Source organism: Zonotrichia leucophrys, chromosome 8 (assembly GCF_028769735.1).
Source record: "Zonotrichia leucophrys gambelii isolate GWCS_2022_RI chromosome 8, RI_Zleu_2.0, whole genome shotgun sequence".
Lineage (NCBI taxonomy): Eukaryota > Metazoa > Chordata > Aves > Passeriformes > Passerellidae > Zonotrichia > Zonotrichia leucophrys.
This window is the reverse complement of record NC_088178.1, coordinates 24,060,192-24,085,442: the sequence shown is the minus strand read 5'-3', so window position 1 is coordinate 24,085,442 and position 25,251 is coordinate 24,060,192. Positions and strand designations below refer to the sequence as shown.

Genomic DNA, 25,251 nt, shown 5'->3' with positions numbered 1-25,251 from the left:
TGATATCATTAGCAAAATGTGTGTATAGATGAGATTATGTTATAGCTGATACAATATTTCTTTGAAAGCTTATCCAGAGAATGTTTTAGTGGCTCACAGTCAAAGCTGTGAAAAAACCTATTGGGTGGGACTCAGTGGAATTCTGTTCCTCATTAGACTTAGATGATAGAATTAAATTTCTATGTGTTGACAACCTCCTAGGACAGATTTTTAAGACAAAATGTAGAATTCAAAATGATCTTTCACTCGGAGAGAGGAAAAAGCATTCTAGACTGTAGAAGCAGAAACATAGCCTAGAACATGTGTGGAGTAATTTTTTAGCTTTTCCCAGCATGAACAAGGACAAACTGCATCCTGTTTTGCATAATTCACTTCCAGGAAACTGTGGGCTGGATGGAGGCAACTGAGAGAAGAGTGGAAATGATGATCAGAAGTGTTGTAGGTGATCTGCAATGAAAAATTGAAGGACTTCAGCTTATTAGAGGGAATGTTGAGATGGAACATGACAATTTTGAGTATGTGTGGTCTCTTGTGATTTGGGCAGTAACTAACAAACTTTAACTGTTGTAGCACATTGGAAGTGCTGCAGGAGAATTCAGAGCAGGTATTAGGAAAAGGCAGAGAATCCCTAAAATGGTATTCCTAGAAAAGTTGTGGTGTCTGTCATTAGGTATCTACAACATGGATTAGACAGGAAGCTGCCCAGAGTGCCAAATTATTTTGTATGGTAGTGAGATGAGGGAAATGACATCTGAGGCCATTTGCCTTAGAACTCTGCCTGTTTTGTTGGTAAATCAAACTTTAATTCATGTTACATTTGTACTAGCTGGAAAAGAGCAGAATCTAGATTTATATCTTGATTACATCCTTTACCTTCTCATTACCTGGGGGAAATTAAATAGTTTGCATTAGAATTGGTTTGCATATAGAACAATGTAAAATATTGACGATGAAATATGTACAAACAGGATAGTGCAACCGTACTTGCATTCAAATTAGCATCTTTTCACATGCTCCTTTTGATAAATGACAATAATAGGGATTAGTTTATAAACCTTAATTCACAGGTGGAAACCTGATTTACCCAAGAAGTTGAATTAAACAACTTGCTTTTGGGATAAGTAATAAGTTCCAGGATTAGGATAGTTTGGAAGGAGTTCTGCTAAACTCTGTAAATGATATTTTGCAGTGAATACCAGCTGATATTTAACTAGCTGTGCCCCTTGCCAGTGTAAGTCTTGTTGGAAGGGATGAGTGTGCTTTACTGGATAGAGGCCAGGATAGGCTTCATCCTGCTTGGACTCCATCCTATTTGGTCAAAAGCTTCATTTGTTACTTTATAGGTCTGAAAATTATGATGCATGATCAGCTTTGAGACAATCAAAGCATAATTATGTCTTGAAATTAATGGTGCGAGCCATGTGAGCCCAAAAGTTGGGAATAAGGAAATTGTGTGCTCAGATTCCTTCTTTAACCTCTTTCCAGGGCTACCTAAAACTTTACTCCAGTTTCACTAATTGGTAAATGACAGTAGTACATATTGTATTCTGTAAGTACTGTCGACATGCATGTAAAATACTACCTGCATCATAGATATTGCTATTAATATTTGTTAAATTACTTTTTCTTCCTTATTTGTTTTGCACAAGCACCTCCAATTTGGAACTGTTAGTGCTGCTTGTCTCTGATTAGCTTTGAGATAATAACCGCAATGATGTAAAATGCCTAAATGCTGATAGGGTTTTTAGTAAAATTAACAACTTCATGAAAGTTGGCTGCATATAACATAAAAGAAACAGAATAGCCTATAAAATCCTCATGACTATGGGCATCTAAATTAAGGCTGTTGGCAGAAAGTTGAAGTTTGAGAACATACATGTATATCTATTGATGTAAATGGGTGTTACTGCCAAGGCATTACAAATGAGATTGTCAGTGTTGCAGCAGAGTAAATCAGCAGTATCAGGCACAGCAAGGAGACTGGGACAAAATTACTGATGATAAATCTCAAACAGCTAATTTAAGTCAGTTTTCTTTCAGCATTAAATAAGGAAAAAGTGTAATCTATAAGTGTGAGTAAACATGATATATTACTTTTAAACTATTACTAAAAATGAATCAAATTTGGGGAACACTTTTCTTGGGTAAATATATTGCTATTACATAGATTTTTTTAAAAAAGTGTCTTCTGGGGGTCTCTTTGCAAAAATGCATATACATATGTAAAGTATTCTATAAGAAATGTGTTCAACTCAGAGTAACTTCTGTGTCTTTACCTGCAGTTTCTTATGCCCATTTCCCTTTCTCACTGTTGTCTTCCATCAGTCCTTCTAGATTCAAACCTCTCTTTTCCTTTCTCTCTTTCTCTTTGACTTTAGATCACTTTTATTATTTCTCTCCTTTTCTTTTTCCCCACTGCTCCAGGTTTTATTTATATATTTTAAGTAGCAGTGGCATAAAATCAAATTGCTTTCTATTTAAGGGAAAAGGGAAAAAAAAAAGAAAAAAAAGAGAAAAATTCTGAAACAGATCTACTAGCCTTGAAATAGTTTTCAGAAAAATGCAGCTGTTATTTTTTTAACCACACAATAATACACACCCTTTCATTATTGTAAATTCTCAGGGCTGTACTTGAACTATTTTTGTGAACAGGGTTTTTATCTTTAGCCTTTTTTTCCCCCCTTTAAAAATGGGATTTTGCTCTCGGTTGATGAGATTGGAAGTATTAAACTACAGTTGTCCTTGATTCCTTTTGCTGCTTCTTCATAGTCCAAATTGCCCTTCATGCAGAGCTGAGCTTGTAATATGTACTCTAGATGCTGAGTAAATGCTTTCCCTGACTGTCCCTGGCTTACTCACTCAGCCACTCTGAGTCACCTTCAAAACATCAAGATTATGTGTGTATACACTGTAATAAATAACCACCTGCACTGAGGGAATGCAAATTGAATTTGTTGAAATATGGTCTATTACATTAAAATTTATGTTTCTATTATAATTTTTATTGTATGAAAAAAATTTGTCCTGTGTAAAATTACTGAGAAATAAGAACTGTATCCGTATATAGGAAGGCTTATCTTTTCTTGGGAACTATTTAATAATAGATTCTTACCCTACACATTTCTACTGTATCCTCTTAAGAACACAGAGCTGGATTTTGTCATTCCTTAAACAGGTCAAGTAACTTAATCATGATGTACTCTTTGTGTATATCTAAAAGAGGTAATAAGAGAGCTGGTTCCTTTTTATACTTTAACCATGTAATATTTCTTATATTTAACCATAAAAAATTCAGAATATTTAACCATAACAATATTTCATAAATATGGTCAACAAATAGACAATACACCTAAAATATACTAATTCAAGGGATCTAAAGATAAAATCCACCTGTAGGGTCATTTCAGTTTGGAATCTGTGGGAATGAGAGTGAGATGTGGTGAAAACAGAAGGACTTTTTAATATACAGTTCTGGACCTGACACAACTGGTGCTTTTATTGGGCAGAAACAAGTTAATGACCTGTATAACAAATAGTTATTTTCCTGAATGAAAAAAAAAAAACATTAAAGAAGAAAATTTGAAATCAATTGATAAGTATGCAGGCATTAAATTAGCCTTATTTCATGCTAATTCAGCTTTATTGAATTCATATCACCATCCATAAAAGCTGCCTCTGCTGTTCAAAGTAATACCCAGTATATCTCAATTAGCAATGTGTTAACCTTTCATCCAAGCTGGCTAGCAGAGTGAAACTAAATAGATTAACTATCAAAAAACGGAAATAAAAATCTAAGAACAGAAAGAGAAGTTAAAAATGTTTTTATTTTTGATTGTAACTTAAAAAATGCCAGTAGAATGGACAAAATGACATTAAGCCATGAGTATGCCTAAGTTTGATAGAATATGTATTTATTTTTAAAGGTTGAAACTAATAATGAATATTTGAAGAATTTAAAATATATTTATAATAACAATGGGCCATACCTGTTGCTAGCCACTGAAAGGAATTAGAACTATGACCTGGGAACTTCATTCCTATAGCTGTAGAAACATTTCTTGGTGTAGTTAAAATTCGAATTCAAATCACATTTGATTAGTTTATAAAAAGAATAATTCAAACAGCATAGTTTGTAAAAGAGAGGGTAAAGGTAATGGTCACTTGTATTTTTGTCTTTTAATTGCAATATTTAATCTTTTGGGATGGGACACTAACTCTCTGTATTTAAACTCTCTTCTGTATTTTGTGAGTTAATCAGTTCAATACTGAGACATTCTTCTTAATTAATTGATCTTGGCTCGATTTAAATGTAAGAGGCTATGTGGCATTATTAGCATTATTTTTTTAATCACATGTAAAAGCACAATAAGAAAGACAATCCTTGAGGTTTGAACAACATATGCAACAGATGCTTATTGTAGTGTATTTAAACCTGAATTTCTTTTTTAAGCATAGCCTAATATCTACACTGAGGAAGATATTATATATACACTGAGTATTGTGGAAGTTAATGGACTAAAAATGCGCTAAAAATCCTCCAGGGTGGGTGATGTTTCAGACTTATTGTCTCCATTGATACCTTCATTCTTGAATCCCAAATTTTGTTTCAGGCTTTTTCCGCTGCAGTCTAATTATGACATTAACATTTTTTTTCTCCTTTACTCACTAATAGAAATTGTGACTATCATGAATGGAGGGACCATATGCTGCTTTGAAAAGACAGCAGGGACCATGGAGGCAGCTTATAAATGATCTGAGTAAGAAATGAACAGAGACCAATTAAGCTGGTTAGGAGGCCGAAGGTTTTGGAAAGCGAGGATACTAAATTTGGGTCCCTTCAAAAATGATAGAAGATAGAATTAAAAATTAGTGCAATTATTTTCTGTCTTTTTGCTTAATAATTCCTTTGTCACTTGCCACAACATGGCATGGTTTCTTTTCTCTTTTTAACGTGGGACACAGATTTTAACTCTGGAAGTTGTTGTGTGTGAGTGAAATTACCAGGATGGGGCTGGTGGCCACTCACAATGTGGCTTTTGTCACTGAGGAAAGTCTGTGCACTAAATAATGCATGCACAATTACCACATTAATCAGGCTGGTCAGAACAGGTGATCCAGTGAAAATCTTTGTGCCCACTGCCATTTATTGCTATTCACCCATGTATCTATTATAACTTTTCATTTAACACCACAGGTGTGCTCAGTGCTTTGCAGATAACATGGAGAGGAAGGTTCCTTTCTTACAAAATTTAAATTCAAGGTATCCAGTACTGGATGGTAATAAAATGCAGGAAAATCTGAGTGGTTTTTTTTTTTTTTTAACCACACTTTAGTTAAGTTTTTGATCTTTATTTAGCTTTGGTGAGATATTTTGGGAATATGTTTTAAGCTTTTTTTTTGTGTCTCTGGGAAGTATCCAATTAGTGAGAAAAGAGGATGTAGCCAAGGAAGGGTTTCCAGATGTAAAGGGTGAAATGAAAAAGTGCCACAGAAGAGAGCAAAGGGACAATTTAAATACCAAAAGCCTGCAGGTAAAGTCACAAATGGCTTATTATAATTACATTTCATTTGTAAATGCCAAAAAAGAAATAGTAAATTGAGTATTCGTTATACATAGAGACACGAATGGGAAAGATATAGCACTGACTTAAATGCAAAGGGGAAAGTCATGTTTACAGTTGGGAAGATGTCTGTTTTGAAATAAGGAAAACTCCAGAAAAGAACCAAAAAAAAAAAAAAAGGAAGATTCTTTCAGGGAATATCTAAATTCTGTTAGAATAACTCAGAGGTTCACACATAGCAAATATGTTTAAAAAGAAAGAAAAGTTTTGATTCCACTGACAACTGCCTCAAACTTCACACTGCAATGCATGAAGGGGTGTGAATTGTGGTCATTATTTAGTTTACTGCTTTGTGGTTACAGTTATAAAAATAACCCATTATTCTCTTTTTCTTTCTTATAAAACTGGTTTTTCCCCCTTGGCACGGATGGTGAGGCAATGTGACCAGACTTCTGTGCGTGGCCACAGTGACTGGGGCTGAGCAACACTTTCATTTGTGCTTTCCCACGTGCCTGCCTTGATCTTAATGTTCAAAACTCCTTCAGCCAACACCATTTCTTCCCTCTGATTTTGAGCACAATCCAGATTAAAAATCTGAAATTGGACAAGGCCTGAAACTCCAAAACATGAGGACAATACCAGCAGTACACAACGGTAGCAAAATACTGAAGAAGAACTTAGATTTCTGCCATGCCTGGGTGAATGAGACAACATAACATGGTGTATCTGAAGTGTACTGCATATCTGAGTATCTCAAAACACTCCACGGATTATAGTGATTCATTGTAATTGCATCATGATATTGCCATTATGTTGCAGTCATGTTATCATTTCCGTAATAAACATTTATCTTAGGAATGCTTGTGTGCACCACGTAATTAGTTCTGGAATAAAGAGTGCTAAACATGAGGTGTGATTCATTAGGAGAATGATAGAATTTGATTTTTAAATTCTAACAATTTATTTTAACTGTTACTTGTTGAAAGTGAAAACAAACTGAAGTTCTGTTAATTGCAGAACTGATACAAAACAAGCTTAATTAATGATTGAAAGCTAATACGTATTTAAATATTAGCACAATTAGTTATTGTTGAGTTTTTCATTTCATGTCACTGTAAAATTTAATTACTAGGTCTGCTCTATTTATGATTTCAAGTAGAACAGTTTGATCTAGAATCTTAAATAAGAAAACCCTTTATTTATCAAAATATAGCCACGAATAACAATTTCACCCAATACATTATTGCCTGAATTTGACCATATCACTTCAAAAGAAGTGTTCCTTTAAATTATCAATAAAAATAATTTTAGAAAATCTATTCTGCTATTGATATGCCAGCAGGAATTTTTTTTTTTTTTTAAATCACTTCAGCTTAAAAGCAAAATATACTCAGTTGCAAGCTAATCACTTAATTATTCTATTCTGCGCAACTTTTGCCTTCTGAGGTTTGTCTGCATAAGCCAGTGATCTAACTCTAACTTAATTAGCTTGGTTAGTAGAAGAACTGTGGTCATATTAGCTCCAAATATGTTTATAGAGCACTGAGTTATGTGTGAGAACAGTACCCAGAGCTTCTGAGAATTGGGGTGTTGTTCACTTCTTGTAAGGATGATGTATAAACCCAAACCAAACAAGCAAACAGAATCTACAAATCCCTATGAGAAGTAAATGAAACCTGTTTGGCTTTCTCTGCTCCCAGTCCCTGAGAACTTCAGAAAATATCATATAATGTGATCCTTGTGATGCAGTACAGGCATGTAGTATAAAAACTTTTGTTTCCAGACTAGATAATTAATAACTCTCAAACATTAGTCCCATAAAAATAAGAACAGTAGGATGAAGAACCACTTTTCTTATAAACAAGCATAAATGACCAGTTGGTGATTCCACAAAAGGTCAAAAACTTTGCAAAACTAGATACAACACCATGTATCTAGTTTATTTTTGAAGCTTAGGTCTACTTATTTAGACCCAAATTCTTTTCATATATATACCCAGGACAATGAGCACCCACAAGATTACCTCAATACTATTGATAGACTGCCTAAATCAATAAAGGTAGCAAAATCCATAGAATTTCTGGTGTTTCAGAACAGCTACATAATTTCATATTAATCCAGTAGAACAACTTGTTCTTAACTCACACACCAATTTCTTTTTTGGGATCTGAAAGTGTTAGAGGTGTCATTTTTGTGATCTCAGGTGTTTGAGATCAGTGCAACTGAGGGTACATTGAACAAACTAATTGACATGCCTTTTCCCCCTGCAGCCTTTGGCAGTCTATTTTTGAATAGTGTGAAAGTTGAAGTATATTTACTCTTTGGCTACCTGTGTAATGTTCTATTTAGTATGTTTTTACTGAGCTGTCCAAATTCCATAACATCTTGCAATTGCTCCTAACTGTAATTATATAATGTTTTCCATCAATAAAAATATTTCAGAGTAAGGGGAGCAGCAAATTATATATATATATATATGCACATATAGTATCATGTTCTCTTATTTTTTGTGGAATTATCTAAGTTTTTAATTTTGTGATTTTTTTCCCCCTAGACTATTATTTTTTCAAGTTCTAATGGTATGCAAAACAAATTTTCTTTTTGAAGTTAATTTGATAAGGAAAGAAAATTTAAGGTTAAACCCCAAGTTCAAGGTAAGGTTATTTTGAAGAAGATGTACTCTTGTTATTAGTGGGGTTTGTGTGGTTGGATTGTGTACAAAAGATGAAATCCCAAGAGAGTTAATTAGATAGTAGATAGGCATGGTATAAGCACAGAATCTAGTGTGATAGAGTCTAAGAAATGTTTCAATAATGCTGTTACATTTATACATTAGAAAGATTCCTTCAACTCTGAATTACTGTGTGTGCACTAACATACACACACTAATATATAGTGTATATGCCCATATATATGCTAATTGCTGATATATATAGTTAAGGAAGATATATATGTAGCATTTAGATTAGTTTGCACTTGGGAGAAGATTTCTGTAGATGGTGAATCACAACTGAGCTTCATTCCCTTCTGCCTGATCAAAATATAACTCCTGTAACGAGCACATTTCTCAGTATGCACAGGAAAAATGATAGCTTGTGTTTATGAAGACTCTTAAGGACAGAAGGGATCTATGGGGAATGCAAGGAAATGACCTAGTTACTTTCAATACCTAGAAAAGGCATCAAATAATGGCCAGGTTTTTGCAAAGAATGTTCTTTTCAAAATTAACACCTATCAGCTATAATATTTTTCTGCAGTGCTTGTAGTTATTGTAGTTTTTGTCTGTAGGTTTTAAAAGTAGTCAAAATTGAGTGCTCTGTGCCTTTATAGGGAAAATAACTATCAGCTCCTTACCAGTGATTATAGGTTAGTCACATTGGAACTGAATAAACATTAGAAATCTGATCAGGAAGTGATCTATCCAAGTGTTTTTTGTCTGAGTGTAAGTCTACCCTGTACTCAAGTTGAGGCTCTGCCCATTTTTCTGAAAAGATTAGATCATATATTCTTCAAAGTGATAAATGACTGTTTACTGTAGGTAACAGCAGGCTTTATTTCTTAGAGTATTTTTTAGCATAGAATGACACATGGTCATAATGCCAACCATCTACTTTTTTCAAAGCTTTTCAATGTTATTTTCTCTAAATAAATCACTAAAGCCTTAAAAATGAAATGACTGGATGCTACCAGTTTATTTCATGGTTTTCAAAGGAGTCCAACACTTAAAGCTAAACTTTAATTTATATGTAGGTGCTTAAGCACCATAGGAAACTTGGGTTTAGTTCAGAATTATTTTACACTTGTTCTAGGCATAGCCATTTGCAATTAATCTTCTGATTTGAACTCTTGGGCCTTGATATGATAATTCAGATAGTTTCAGCATATTTTTCTATAGGATGTAACTGCTACCATTCCTAACTCTATGCAATTAATTTAAACATTTCTTTTGTTGTTAATGTAAATGAAACCCAGTTCAATCCTTGACAGAAAAGAACATTCCCAAAAGCATCTGCTCTTACTTCAGCTGTGCCTCATGCACTTGTAAAACAGAGGGACAGATGAAGACAGTGATGAAGAGCTGAGCAAGTAATAAATAATGGGAGGGATAGGTGTTCATGTCCATCTAGACAAAAGAACTTTGGCATAGGAAAAAGGACCTTGAAAAAACCAGAGATTGACTCAAGTTGCTTTGTGAATTGAATGTATAAGGTAAAGAAAATATAAGGTCTGGCTCTAGAGAAGAGCAACAAGATTGAGAAAAATATTAGGAAACAAAACTTTGATAATGGTATTTTCAATTCAGTAAACAAAAGTATAAGTAGAATGACTGGAATTTGAAACTGAGATTATTTATAAATGTTAGGTTAATTAATGTTGGAATGATTTACCATAGGCTGGTTCATTCTCCATCAATGGCAACTGATGGATATTTTCACCCTAAAATATATACTTTAATTCAAAAGAGAATTAGTACATGCCTTTATTACAAAAAGGTTAGATTAGATCATCACCATGATCCCCTCAGGCCTTTAATCTATAAATTTGTGAAATTCTCAAGCTGCTTTGGTTGCTCTGTTGCACTGAGACCCTGTTGATGGCCACTGCATCTAAATATATTTCAGTATGGCCACACTAATGTGAGTCTATTGAAACATATATCTAGAGCTTATCTCTATTATAAACTCTGGGATTAATTGTTTTTTCTTCCAGCAAAATACACAGAAATGCTTATTTCAGGATCACACCTTCCCCTCTCCCCTCTGCCCCAAAATACAAATAATCTCACACACTGAAGATGAAGTGATCATCCTGGGGATTCTGAGAAGTCATTCACCAACTCAGCCTGTGTACCTGCCTGAGATGAAGTACCTGTATGAAAATAAAGCCTGTCCTAGACGAATCCCAAAAATAAAAATGTGCTGTTGTATGAATAGAATGGAAGTGAAGCTTTCAGGACTATAAGCTCTCAAATTTGAGAATTTAGTAATATTTAATTAGAGGTAAGAAGGTGTTATGTTCCTTCTCTTCAATATTCCTCTCTAGCTACTACCACAGGAATGTATAATGTATTTGTTTAATGTAAAATTTTCCAGACATGTTAATTTTGTTATAGGCAACTCCAAAGCTGGTTGAAGGGCATTAGAACTCAGTTATTAGCAGCATTACTACCTATCCCACCCATGTATCAATGTGTTAGAAAAACTTCATTCTCATTCTAGACAAAATGCTGAAACTATTCAGAAAAAAAGATTTGCTTTGCATTCATTACTATTATTAGCTCATTACTATTATTAATAATTTCTTTAACTAAGGGCTGCTCCAGTGTGGTGCTGGGTATCTGATAATGGTGGTTTGCTGTTGTTGCCACTTGCATTCAGCAATGCCATATTATACTCTCAGATTTTCACTTCTTTCAAGAGCAGTGCTGCTGTAGGAGATTCCTCAGTCTGTATTTGTTGCCAGCCAGCCAGGGAATAAATCTGCCTCATTTGCCCAGAACTGGAACTCTCCTTTCTGGAGCCTGTTCAGCTCTTCTACCTGAGTTATGCTTTGCAGTTTTATTCAGCAGAGACTGAAGTGTTGGAGAGTAGTTTTCCATGAAAGGAAACGAAAGATCTTACATGGATCTTTTAGTTAGATGTTCACATATATACCTTCTTACACGCAAACACTTTTATGGTATTTAAAACCACTTAGAGGAATTTCTGTTACAATAAAGGTTAGAGGTTGTGGATATCACTATGCAGATGAATAAATTTAAACAGCTGATTTTAGATTCTTTTGTGCCCTGACTTGTGACTTAATTTGAAAGTTGACATGAGAATGCACCAGCCCAGACATAAATTCACTCATCAGCATTTGACCACAATGATTGACGATAATAGACAAGACTAATGATAATTTACTTGCCCGTCAAAAGAATTTCTCACTCCAGACAGTGGGCAATTAAGACTTTGCAAGGCTGATTTGAGGTTAGTTATTGTGAATTCTTTCACTTCCTAATGTTCTGTTATAATCTTTGTCTTATTTTTAAACAACCAATGCTTGCAACAATTGCTGCATTTGAAAATTGCTTTTCTCTGTAGTTGTTTTTATCTTTTGAATGGAAGCTATTGACTTCTGTATTAATGTTCTATTGAACATATTAAGAACATTTTTCAAGACTATTCAAGTTGCTAGGAAAATATCCATGGAAAATGGATAATTTCTTTTTAACACTCCCCTGAACATAAATTTTTTTAAAACCTCTATTTTCATTTTGTTAGTCATTTGATACAACAGGGTCTGGTGAAGAGAAAAATTGTTGGCTGATGTAGCTCATCTCTTGGTAATGGCTGCAATATCAAAGTATTACTAGTGTATTAGCAGAAAGTTACATTCTGAAAATTTGGACCTGAGTTTATTGCCATGTGATGAAATTGTGATTCATCACAGGCTCACTGGCATGAAAATGATCAAAATGTTTTCATGCCTTCTTTCTGCAAAGATTTAATTTTCAAACAGTTTTATTTCATAACTAGTGTGAAATATCCATAGTAGTGGTTGGTGGTGTCTGGACTAAAAATACCAGTTCTGACTGGGGAAATGCACCAGACAAAGTTGCTTGGATCTTTTGATGAAGTGTCCTCGTTAATCCTAAAATTCATTTCACTTAAATGTCACAGTCCAAAGTTTAGATCTGCAGCCTAGATTAGGTGTCTAAACTCCCTGAGTGCTTCTCACCCCACTCAAGTCCCTCTGAAAGGCTTTTCATCCCATTTTAAAGCAGTTTGTGAGAGGGACTGGGGTGATGGATGGCTCTGTAGCAGTGCCTGCCTCTTTCCATTCCTCCAGTCCTGGGCTTTTGTTCAGCCCATGTCCAAGCCTTGCCAGTTCTTCCCATGCATCTGTCACAGACGTTACCTCCTCTCTAGACATGCTCCAAGAACTCTCATTCCAACATTTGGGTACATGGGAGATGAAGGCTGAATTTAGGAACCCACACTGTTCTCTGCACAGGCCCTGCGCGAGTTCATTTGACCAAGAGCCTCATTAAACCAAGCCCTAGTGGATGCTCTGCTCCATGGAAATTCCAATTCCCTCCACCCTAGGACAGACCATGCCACTGTTCTGCTTTGTTTTCTTCCACTGGTTTGTGTTTAATCCCAGCGAGGAGTTAAACTCCTCTTCCCTGAGCCACTCTTGCAATGGGCTGCCCACATCTTAGCCAATAAGAAAAAGCTTTTATTTATAAGCTTGGTGCCAGCATGTGAACAACTTGGAAGGATTAAAATATCTCCTCAAACCCTCAGATACAAATCGTGCAACAATAAAAAATTCCCCAAAGTATGAAGTTAGTAATTTTTCTATTAAGTGCTATATATGTAAAGGACAGACTTTCTGGAAGGACTAACATCTTCTTGACAGATACAATTGGCTGAGTTTGTCTATTCCCTACCTTAATGGATGACACCTGTAAAAAAAGTAAATCTATTTTTAATGGGATAGTCCCTAAATGACCCAATTTCAGGAAGAGTGCACTTTCATGAATATTTATTTAATACGAAAACACTAAAGTAAACAAGAAACTACATGCTATAAATAAAAAGAGCCCAGAGGGTCAAACAGTGATAGACTGTATGATATGAAAGCTAATTTTGTATTGCTTTATGCACTGTGTTAGCAAAACAGATCCCAGTGTGTGGCTGCTGCTCACGGTGGCAGTCAGGAGGTCTTTGTTACCTTTGCAGGCAGCTTCTGTGCACTGGGAAGGGCTTGAAGCAGATACCATGTTTTAAACATATATTCTTGTGTGTTTTCTGTAAAAAAAAAACCTCCAATTTTCTTCTGTCCTTCTTTAAAATTCTTAGCATTTGTTGTCAGTATGGGTTGCCATTCCAATTTAGAATGTATTTATTTGGGAGGTGCTTTGGAGAGGGCATGCAGAGACAGGTCCCTGGTTATCCTTCAGTTCCTTGTTAGTTAATTTAATTCCATCTAGGTCTTCCTACTAAGTGCAGACTTTTTATTTTCCTGTGGCACAGCAATAGCTGGTGTTCTATAGGGTGTCCCTAGGAGGTGAAACTAATAGCACTGGACAGCATTTGGGGATATGCAATTATTATGTTCCAAACACCTATAAATGTATTGACAGAATAATTGGCAGAGTGTATCTGGTCTTATTCAACTCTCGCCCCCATCAGATGAATTATGTAGGCCCACAGTGTCATGTTTATATTTTCTTAGGCTGGACATTTTTGTGTGCAGTTTATTTCTAAATATATTGTATCACTGGGGTCTGAAGGTGAAAAGGACCTCAAAGTAGGCCACTAAGTGCTGTCAGATGCACTAGAACTGGATGTTTACTGTGTGTATACTGTGCTTTTCCTGGACAGGAAGTGATCTAAGTAATGAGAAGAGCAGCACTGGAGCAGAATGAAAAATTCTGCTTGGATATTCTTGTTTTTTTTTAAAGGCAAGTCCAGAATAATTTAAAAAACAATTATTTTATTAAGCTTTATCATAAAACTGTATTGTAGCCAGAAAGCCAACATATCTAACCTCTTTATCTTTGCTTGAATTATAAGCAATTATATTTGAGAGATTGCTATAAAATGTTATAGGTTTTAATGTAAATTTAGCTCCTTTTTATGTATCTAAGTGCCAATATACCTCATACATGACCAATGTTTAATATAAAGCTTTATTCATTCAATCACATGTAGATAATATTTCTGTGTTTTCTTTATAAGAATAATATACCTTCATTTGTGGAATACTCAGCATTTGAGGCTGGGCAACATGTGATATCACTTTCTTTTTTTTTTTTTTTTTTTTTTAAGCAACACCAAATCATCACTCTTGTGGATTTAAAAAATACCAGTTTGAATGACAACATTTATAGGAAGTGTGTGAGAACTGCTTTCCTACACAGAGACAAGCTATAGCCAAACCATCTGGTTCCAGTGAGACAGTAACTTGTGAACCCACTAAATTCTTGTAGGTTCTCTTGTAGCTGCCTGTCCTGTGAGACTTCCCTTGCAGTAAACAAGATTTTGCCAATTAGGGTATCATTGGTAGCCTACTGCATGCAAGCTAAAGATCTCCACAGTGTTTGTGGGAAGCCTCTTTCCACAGGGTCTGGCTGGAGCCACTCATGGGAGATGGTTTTCTCCTTGCTGAGGGCCAGTTCCTAGTTCAGGTTATTTTAGTAACCGCATAAAGCAGCAAATGTTGTCATTTTTGTCTTACCTTGAGGATGGAGAGTGTTTTACACGCTGTTCTCCACATTTTTAAAATTGCAGGAGGTGCAGGAAGAAGACACATTTTAAGAGCTGGAGAAAATGCTTTATAGTGGGAGATTTAAATAGCTCAATCTGTTTATCTTATCAAAAGAAGATTGATAGGTAACATGATTACAGTGTGCAAGTAAATTCACAGGAAGAAAATATGGGGTATTAAAAAGCTTTTTTTATTCATGCACAGAACCTCGGTAGAAACTAATGCTGGAATCTTAAACCAGATAAAACAAGTTGGAGTGAGGTGCAAATTCTTACTGATCAGAATCATTGTGTGCTGGAGTAAACTCTGAAATTGAGACTCCATGTCCTGTGGTACCTTTGAAAAGGGACTCTATGCCCTGGCTAAAACCATGTCATTATACTAAATAAGAGGGTGAGTGGCACATTTAATGACCTATGAGCTGCAGGAAGCTGTCCTAAACATTTCATAAATACTTCTGTCCTTCCCCTTTATTAGAATTACCAAATGCCAAAATTCTCTTCTGTTGGAGACATATTGAGCCCAAATGCTGAGTTTGTAAAAAACACTTATGCACATGCTGAACCTTAATGGATTCCAAGATGTTAAAAAAAAAAAAAAAAAGGAATTAGGGAATTTATTATTTGCCAGGCCTTTTAATCTAATTTTCACATGACATTTTACAGCTAGGATTCTTGTGCTGAGGTTCACTGCTAGTTTGCTCACTTCTTGCAGCTGGGCATTTGCAGAGAGCCTTGTTTCTTTGTTTTCCCCTAGCAACATGCTTTAAAAGAAAAGACAAAATACTCTTTGACTTCACTGAAGTTAAAGGCAAATCTCCAACAAGCTATGACAGGGCTAAAATTTCACCTTAATATTTAGCTAATACTTCTGCTTGATATGCACAATGCTTGTACTTCTCACAAAGATTTTAAGATTTTCTTGCTTTGCAGATGGAAGGCCTTGGACTGCACAGTTGTGAATGAAAGGAAGGGTAGATTATGAGATTATCTTCATGAATACAAGATGGATTGCTATGAAAAATATTATGGGATTTTGTTTTGCAGTATCAGAGATTATACTTATTGTCATTTTATTGTTGTAAGGTCAAGGTAGCGCATTAAAATGTAGGACCACAGAGGAATAAAATTTACATTGGAGCATTTGCCATGTCTCCATGCACATTATGAATATTTTTATTTTTAAAAAAATCAACAAAATAAGAGAATTAATTTCTTATTTTACCAGTGTACAACTTTTCCTAGACTACTGCCAGCTTTTTTCATTTTCAAGTCCCTTTTCCCCATCCTTTCTGTCATACATGCTAATCCCCCTTTTTATAACACCGTCTCCGAGTGATTCATTTGTGACAGTCACAGAAGCATGCACTCCAACACCCACACGCAGGTAAATCTGCTGCGGTGATATATTTTAATTACAGATTTAGTCAGAAGTAATTAAGGTTTTATGTCACAGTGATAGCGGAGAGTTTTAAAAATTCATGTGGTTTCAGTCTTTGTGAGCGCGCAGTTTGTGACACAATGGCTTGCAAAACAGGAACGATCCCTTAGTGCTGTTAGATTAATTAATAGAAAGAGAATAAACTTAATGGGGCTAGAAAAGTGCAAAAAATTGTGGTTTTTCCACTGTATATCACACAGATGGAATGGTCGTCCTGGGATTGCGGCGGGGGACAGTAATTGCATTTTAATTACAGTGCTGATGGCTTCTGCTTCCTACCAGATGGAAGGCCCTTTTAAAATAGAGGCACAATAGCAAGCCTCTGCTTATTTTCTCTTCTGATGCTGGCTAACATATAGTGACACGAGACAAAAGCTATTATGGTATGGTTTGATCAGAAAGACTTTATTCACTGCTATAATACTTCATAGTAGGAAGAATATCCATTCTCTGCCAATATTAAAAAGGCTTTTCTTCTGTCTAGAAACTAAAATGGAAATATGCAGGGAACTACCTACTACTTTTATTAGTAACAATCATAGTTAATCACGTTGTTGCTAGGTTGACAATATTTATAGAAGGAAAGAGAGATAACTGAGACTTCCTTTGTTTAGAAAGCTTAGCTGAGATGGTTCTCAGGATGGCACTATGCAGAACAAGGCACAGGTTAGACTGAAGTTAAAAGATGCAGACATCACTCTGTGATGTCCTTTATTTTACAGATATTATTGGGAGTTAGCAAACATAAAAGTGCTGATTATTGAGAAACTGATGTTGCAGAGAAGGGTCAGATCTGTAAATAGTGTGAAAATTACATTCAAAGCCATTAAATTACATTAAGAAGCATACCTTTGTAGATGCACATACAGTATTCATAAGTGAATAAATGAATTATATTTAATAATATTTCACCTTTTTGTCATAGTTTAACTGCTTCATATATTAGTTTACTTCAGCAAGATGCCCTTCCACTGTCATTGCATCTTTGAGAGAATAGCCTCAAGGTTTTTTTTTTTTATTGTGAAGATATATATCAGAATATTTTATCTGTGCTTTGAATCTTAAAAAATTGCAGGTACTAATAAATAAATTTGCTTCACAGTTAATGTATAACTGATTTATTAAGCAACTTCTTTGTGCCAAGGGTCACTCTCTGTAATTTTTATGGAAGAAATGGAGTGGTTACCATGCTTTAATGGTACTATCATTTAATACTTGTAATAATTAATAAAAACTAGCACATTGTAGCTCAGAAATATGTGACTTCTAGTGCTGTGCTGCCAGCAACTCAGCTACCTCTGGGGCAGTTTCCAATTAACCCACTGGAGCCATCCCTGTGTTGTCAAGGATGCGCTGGAAAAACCTCTGAGCTGGCAGCCCAAGGTTCATCCTTGGAGAGTGAGGCCTTGGAAGGGCCCAGACAAAGGATTTGTGCTGTCCATTCTCTGACTCTCTGGAATTTGATTACTAGTAATAGGGGAATGTCTCCAGTTGGATTGTTCTTCATTAAAATTTATTTGCATAAGCGTTTATGCAAACAATATTTTTGCGGGCCATTAACACACCCATAAATTTATTTCATAACAAATTCAAGTCTAATTTTTTACTGCTACAGTCCAAAATGTCACTTTGATTATTATTACATTAAAGGTTCAAAAAAAAAAAAAAGAATTAAAAAACCAAAGAAGTGAAAACCCAACTGAAATATTTAGTGATTTCCTTGTTTGGGTTTTCGTGAGATTGTAATCAGTTAAAGTGGGAGGGTCTGCAAATCCATTGAAAGAAGGTCTAAGTATTCTGAGTGATCTTGACAGACCTGCAGGAATGATCCAGTAACAAGAGGACCAAAGTGTTATTTTTAGGAAGGAAAAATAAACTTTGAGTACAAAATATAAAGTCACTGATTAGGGAATTGCACTATCTGACAATAGTAGGGCAATAGTAAAGTGAAAAGTGAATTTGAATTATTGCAATTGAATGGCAAAACAGGAGATATTTTTCTATGATATGTAATAATTATCTCATGAGATAATTATTATGATTTCTCACAGGCTGGTGGTGTTGAAATGGATAACATCTCTTGCTTTAGGATTTTCCTCAAGAAAGATACAGGTAACTTGAAATTTTGGAGGAGGGAAATCTAAAGATACAGTAAACAGTAGTTCTTCATATCTCCATCTTCAAAATAGAATTTTACCCACAGCAAAAGATTTAAATTAGATTGTAAAGAGCTTTTCTAACTAGAGAGTTAGTGAATGGAAGAGACTGTCTGGCTTGTGAAGCCTCTTTCATTAGAGATTTAGATAAAACTATTCTCATAGAAAAGGATGTGTGATCAAGATGAAATCACAGGGGTGTGAATGGTAAATATCTGAGTCGTTTTGGTCTTTGTCAGTGTTTATAATAACTTTCTCTTCTGGTCCTGCAATTACCCCTCAGGTTTCCTTTCAGCTCTTCTTTCCTATGGCTCTTGGATATTTGGTCTTGTGGATTTCCTCTAATTACCTCAGTATTTTTTAATTTCTGTAAAAATGTAGATCAACAACAGCAAAAGCAAGTTTCATATGGGACAAAACCAATTCTTGAAATGAGATATGAAATTTTCAAGTACTGAAAATTAGGTTTTCATTGAGAGTTTGTAAAAGTGTTATAAAATGTGAATTTCATGTTGGAGCAGCTTAAAGTGTGCATGAAAAGTTTTTGTAGTTGACATTCAATTCAGAAAAGCACTTGTTTGTTGAAGTCAAGAGAAAAACTGCAAAAGTAATAAAAAGGTGGAAAAAATTATGTAAGGCTGTGGTGCAGCAAGAGAAAATGCCTGCTGAAAGGTATAAATAGGTGTGCTGACATCAAGTTTAGTGAATTGTTTGTTAAATGCTCCTCAGGGTAAGAATTGATTAAATAATACCTAAGATTGGGAAAGGTACATGGTGATGCCCTGTAAATATTTAAAAGTAAAGGAGAGTATTTTGAGACGGTATGGGAAACTATTAAAATCTAATGGAGGGAAATAAAATACTGCCATGGTGCAATTTCAGGAAGTTAAAATATCCAAATACACTTGAGGATGAAGATTTGATAATGAGATCAATACACTTTGCAATAGTTTTCCAAAACTAGTGGTGCATAAAAACATAAAGGTCATAGTATGAGGTCAGAAAAAGTGTCTATTACAATCTCTTGTGGGCACCAGCAGATGCTTAAATTACAAAATAAAAGTAGCTGTGACTAAATAGCAGCTGCACTAATTAACATTTAAAAAACAGAAACAAACATTAGTAGAAGGTACCATTGTTAAAACAATGCTGCACTAATTATTGGAATAGGGAACATGAGCTGTTTTTTTCCTTCTCCAATTTCAAAACATCTGTCTTAGGAAATGTGATTTCATCATGATGAAAAATTATCAAAATTATCTGGAGTGGCTAAGAACTTACCAGCATAAAGTATTCCCTCCTTAGTTAAAGAGGGTTTTACAGATATGTTAGTTCAGGCATTAGAATTACAAAATTTCTCTCTTATTCACAGTCTAGAGAGATGAAGACAGCTTTAAACCTGCAAGAATTAATGTACAACTCTTTGTGTGAAATTTGCTATTGGCCATCACAGCACTTGTAAGCACTTCATACAATAAATGTCTGATGTTTTCAACACTTCTGGGCTGAAAAAAATTACCATAATATGGCCTCTAATTTTCAATATATTAAATTATATTTCCTGTTATTCTAAGATAGGGTGCTCTAGCACAAGAAATATTTATAACCCAAAGGACCATGGCAACATTTGCAGAAGTACTGGACATTAATATAAAATGTCTATTTTAATTATTTTATTATGTTTCAAATAATAAATAACAGAAGATTCATCTATCTAGCGCAGTAATAGGTGCTAAAGAAATAAGTAAAAAGAAACAAATATTTGACATGTGTATATCCATATTTAGGCAAATTGATGATTTTTGGCACTGTTATAAATTTCTACACTGTAGGGAAAGTTTGCCAGCAAGGAACAGAAGGAGTATTGACTTTTTACTATAATGACATTTCTGTCAAATTAATTATAAACTTGGGAAATATTAATCTAATTGAAATAATACTGCTAAAGGAAAAATCATTTAGCTTTTTTTTTTTTTCCTGACAGTTCAGTGGTTCACAAAACTTGAAGGACATGAATACAAGAGTATTAGAGAAAATAATTGCTAGTATTATAATAATTTGCATGAATACTATTGAAAAGTATTAAAATGTCTATTCATGTCTTTTGAATATCTATTCATGTCTATTAAAACTCTAACTGACAGCAATGGAAGAAATTTATATCTTAATAAAGAATAATAAATAAAGAATTAATTAAAATAATAAAGAAAATGAGCAAAGCAGTAATAAAGAAATATTTATATGATCCCTAATAATTTATTATCAAATATATATTTATCAGCAGTCTATAATATTGTAAATTTTTCATGACACAAAAAATTGCAATAACCAAATTAAATGGAGATTTATGCCTATCATGTGTGTTTTTGTCAAACCAAAGAAAGTGTTCTAAAATAGATTACATCATTTAAATTAAATAGGAAATACTGTAGGATCCTATATGATGTTGCACTATAGGAAGGATGGACACACTTTGCCAGGTTATTCAAGGCTGGAGATGCACAAACCCAACTCATGCTCTGCTGGGCTGGGCCTGATCCAGGCTGGAAGCCAAAACCTGAGGGAAAGCATTTATTGAGCACAGGATTTAAGTGCAGAGTGACATAAATGGCACCTCCATTAAAGCGCAATAGACACACAGAGATTGGAAGACTTTGACAAAAAGTCAGTGACAGCACCTTGTTTGTACCTTTGTGCCTTTACTGAAGGTAATGAGCTAAGAACTCTGAACTGGGTTCTTGATGCTGTTTTCTTTGCAGGTGCAGAAATTAAATTTGGTGCATCTGAAACGTGTAACAATGAGAGCTCTTGAACCAAAAATGGTTCCCTTGAGTATTCATGGCATCTTCTGGTATACATGTGAACACTGACTTAGCAGGCTCCTGGAAGTGGCTGAAACAGTCTTTGTCACCTTATTTTGTGTTGGTTAAGTAATGTCCTCATAGGCACTGGGAAAGGATGTTGTTTAGACTGAGTTTAATAAGTGGTTGATTCTTGAATCAGATATTTTACTTATTCACCACACTTGGTGGATAAAAGAGATCCACACTTGGATCTTCCAAAGAGCTGTTAACTGGACTATATGGCACAATACAAACATCTATGACTGAATTGTGACCTGAGGGACACCATCTCCTTCTTTTTCCCAATGCTTTGGAGGGATAGAATGTAAGAGAATAGTGCAGAAGGCAATCTCACACCTGAGGACTTGCAGCTGTGCTCATCACCAAAGATTAGAAACAGCCCTGAACTTAACAGGCCACAGCTGTGTCCAATGAGGAGATGAGTGCTACAAAAGAGGGGGTTAGCTGGGGGAGAGGACAGTTGGAATTTGTTTGTACTGGGAAGAAGAAGTCCATAAGAAATCATGGATTTGTGGAAAGGGATGTGGATTTCTTTTCAAACAGATGCTGGATGTGGTAAGCCTTAACAATTCATACTTTTCTTGACAAGTGGTCTGAAAATGGTTTGAAGTGTGATGTCTTAATGTGTAAACAATCCTGACAGGTTCTGTTGTTGGCTCAAGGCTGCTTTGGGCCTAATAAACTGGTTGGCTGACTTAAATATTAAAATGGGTTTTCTATGCTGCTACTGTACTAGATTCAGAGAGGGTTGAGGTATCTAGAACCTGACATTCCTCTGCAGGTTCTCACCATGTGAAAAAAATTGTGCCACTAGTGAAACCAGCATGAAGCTTGTTTTTTTGTTAGATTTACGAGATGGAAAATAATTGGTGCTGCTTTAGTATTAACAACTTTCTCATGTGAGACAGTATTCACAGGAAAAAATTGCTTTTTCTGCCTTGGAGTAGGTGGATAATACTAAAGCAATTTAGGTCTGGTTGTTAACCAGAGAATAAAATTAACCCCAGTTTAAGTTCTTTGCCATGTTCCAGAGTTGGATGTTGCAAGCAGAGCTTTTTTTTGGCAAGCTGTGACTGAGATTGGCACTCACCCTTTACCCCAGGTCTTGTTAATCTGGGCCTTCCAAAAATATAAATGTGCTTGATTACCTGTCCCTGTTCAGACTTTGCTTTCTGCACTCTTTCCTAAATTGCAGCTCTTGCTCTGGCTTTGTCTGTGTAAAAACCGCTGCAAAGTGATTTTGAATGGAATGGTTTTAAATGTTAGTGATACCTCTGGATGGCACATTATGGAGAGCTGTATTCCAGTTGTGTGGCAGTATTAACTCTACACTTGGATCAAACACGTGCTTTTTTGGTATAAAATTTGGTTACTAACTTGGTTTTCTCATTGTCTGCATAAATGTATGGCTGTGCTATGACTACATGTTGTTCATGTACTTCATCACATAGTTAAGATGGTGTAAGAGTTACTCAGGAACTTCTCTCTTTTCCACAAATGTGTTTCTTTAGGTGTTCATTTGCAAGTTCGCTGTATGTTGATCCATCACTGAAGCAGGCAACCCTTGTGTAAATGCAGCTTACATAAATAATCCTGTAAATATATAAGCCACATTTATCAGAGTAGCTAAATGAACCCTGCATAATAAGAAAATGATAAACTACTTTGTATTAATTGCTAAAATCAGTGATTCTATTTGACAGAGCACTGAACTGAAACTCAGGAGATCATATTCACTGGCCAGAGCAAATTTGTCTATCAGCTTGCTCCATTTTCCACATCTATATAATGGGAAAAATGTTACTGGCTTTCTTTTAAGAGCAGTTTCAAGATTTAATACTGAATAATGCCATATGTGAGATATGTATTGTTTATAATCTACTGAACAGAGAAATACAAAACCGAAGTGACACTTTGTCTCTAGAAACTATTTGGAGTGAGGGTTTGCAAGCCTTCAGGACAGAGAATTCCAGATTTATGGCCTTTTAAACGCACTGATAAAATGTGATGTGTCTAAATGGGGAAATCAGCAGCAACAGGGACAACACAGGAGTGATGTCCATGACAAGACAGAGGGAGAGGACCAGAGCTCTGCACTTGAGTTTCTTTTGATTTATTTTTCAGCCCACACAGGAAGTGTTCCCTTACATAAATCACGTTTAACTTCCATACAGCTTCTGGAGATTTTAATTGTTGACTAGATCCTGATTTACTTGTGGTAGATCATTCCAGTGTGCATGTTTTTATTGCAAACACAGGGGTTATATTGCTCTATTGCTCTTTTTGGAGACAGAGTAGTATATTTTGCACAGATTTAGTTCCAAACCCAGGTGTTTCCTGTGCTGCACCTCAGTTCCCTACCACTCAAGGGTGCTTGTTTAGCCATCTTCCCCAGCACATCTCAGTGGGCTTGATGGACACAGACAAAATGGGAATTATGGTTATGGAAGGCCATGTAAGTTTTCTTTCCTGCCCAAAACAGCTTCCTTATGCTTTGACACTTCTGAATTCTGCTTTTCCTTGGTTTCCCATGGCCCTTTATACACTGATCCATCATATAGACAGCTTTCTGGTGTGATTGAATGAAAATATATTCATGTAGGTCAGCTTCTTGAAATACAGAATACAAGAAATAGAAATAAAATGAAGCCTGGTTACAGTTCCTCTTAAACCCAGATAACCTTCTCCCTATAGATTCTCTAGAGTATGTGCCTCTTTCCATTTTTGTTATGGCTAATATTTTCTTAGAAAATTCTTAAAGCAATTTTTTTTTTATTAAAAACAATTCTTAAGGAAAATAGTTTGATGATTCTTTATACAGAAGCCTCTATTCAGTCGCACTTTTTTGGGCATAGATCTGTTTTTATCTCAAAATCTGCAGATGCATTTACACTTCATGGCCAGATTGTTTCTTTATAGACTGGTTCTCTTTTTGAATGTCATCTTCCCATTAAATAATATTTGTTACCATGAATGCTTGTAGAGGAGCTTTTAAACTCTGAGGAGTGTCTAAGGAAAGAGAAGCAAAATATAATCACTATTAGTATTACAATACAAATGAGAATTATTCAATGCACATCCATAATAAAGTGTGTAAAGGAAAGTGACTTTTTTGTGTGTGAGGAGCAGTCTGCAAACTTAGCCTTCATTACACCATTAGGTCTACAGCAATGTTGCAGTAAGGTGTTCATTTAGTGTTTATGCAGAAAAAAATAAATTACCAATTAAGTTGTAGCCAGGATCAGTAAGATGAAAGAAAAATGTGAGAGAAATACTCTTAAATAGAAGTTTTAAGCATAAGTCTACAGTTTTGTCACAGTTCAGCTTGTATTTAATTTCTTCCCCTCTTAGTTTTGGAATAGTAAATTATATTATGCCAGATACCTTGGTTCATGTACTACATCCAAATATATCAACACTTCTTTCCTGGCATTTGACATAGTTCTGGAATCCAAGAGTGAACCTCAGTATTTCAGCATTTATGAGGGATTACTGTGTGTGTGTGATGAATTTTGTCTTGCTGGATAGAGTGATGAATATTTGAGTCAATATGCATATGAGATAGGTTATTCATATGCTCTGGTTCATATGCAGAACTGTAATTTCAAGCTCATTTCTTGACTTCACTGCATTGAAATTCTCAACCAGTGTTTCATTAATGGGTTTATTGCCCTAATAACTTTCCATGAACCCCAGAAAAAGAATAGAAACTGTCATAAGTAGATTTTAAAAGTTTAGGTATAAAAATATGTAGTTAAAATATCTAATTACTGTAGTATTGTGTGCCTTGAAGACACTTTAAGGGGTGTAGAGAAGTGAATTTAAGCCAGAGCTGCAGAAAAGACTGATAGTCCCTTCATAGATGTTCCCAGTGATACATCCATTATTATTAGAAATAGGCTAGGTTCAAATTTACAGAGCAGCCTAGCTCATCAAGGGCTGAGGAAAAAAATAAAAATCTATATCTTA

At 35.1% G+C, this 25,251-nt stretch overlaps 1 protein-coding gene across 6 annotated transcripts in view; it reads left to right on the top strand.

Annotated features, from left to right (window-relative positions):
* Nucleotides 1-25,251, top strand: part of LOC135451325 (cytosolic carboxypeptidase 6-like) — an 876,962-nt gene that overhangs the window by 76,059 nt on the left and 775,652 nt on the right. The window contains exon 1 of one of the 6 annotated variants that reach the window (XR_010441279.1): nt 21,761-21,837. The exons of the other annotated variants lie outside the window; for them this stretch is intronic. The gene's annotated coding sequence lies outside the window, so the exon portion shown is untranslated. Of the gene's footprint in view, nt 1-21,760; nt 21,838-25,251 lie in introns of those variants that run through there. 6 annotated transcript variants of the gene reach the window in all.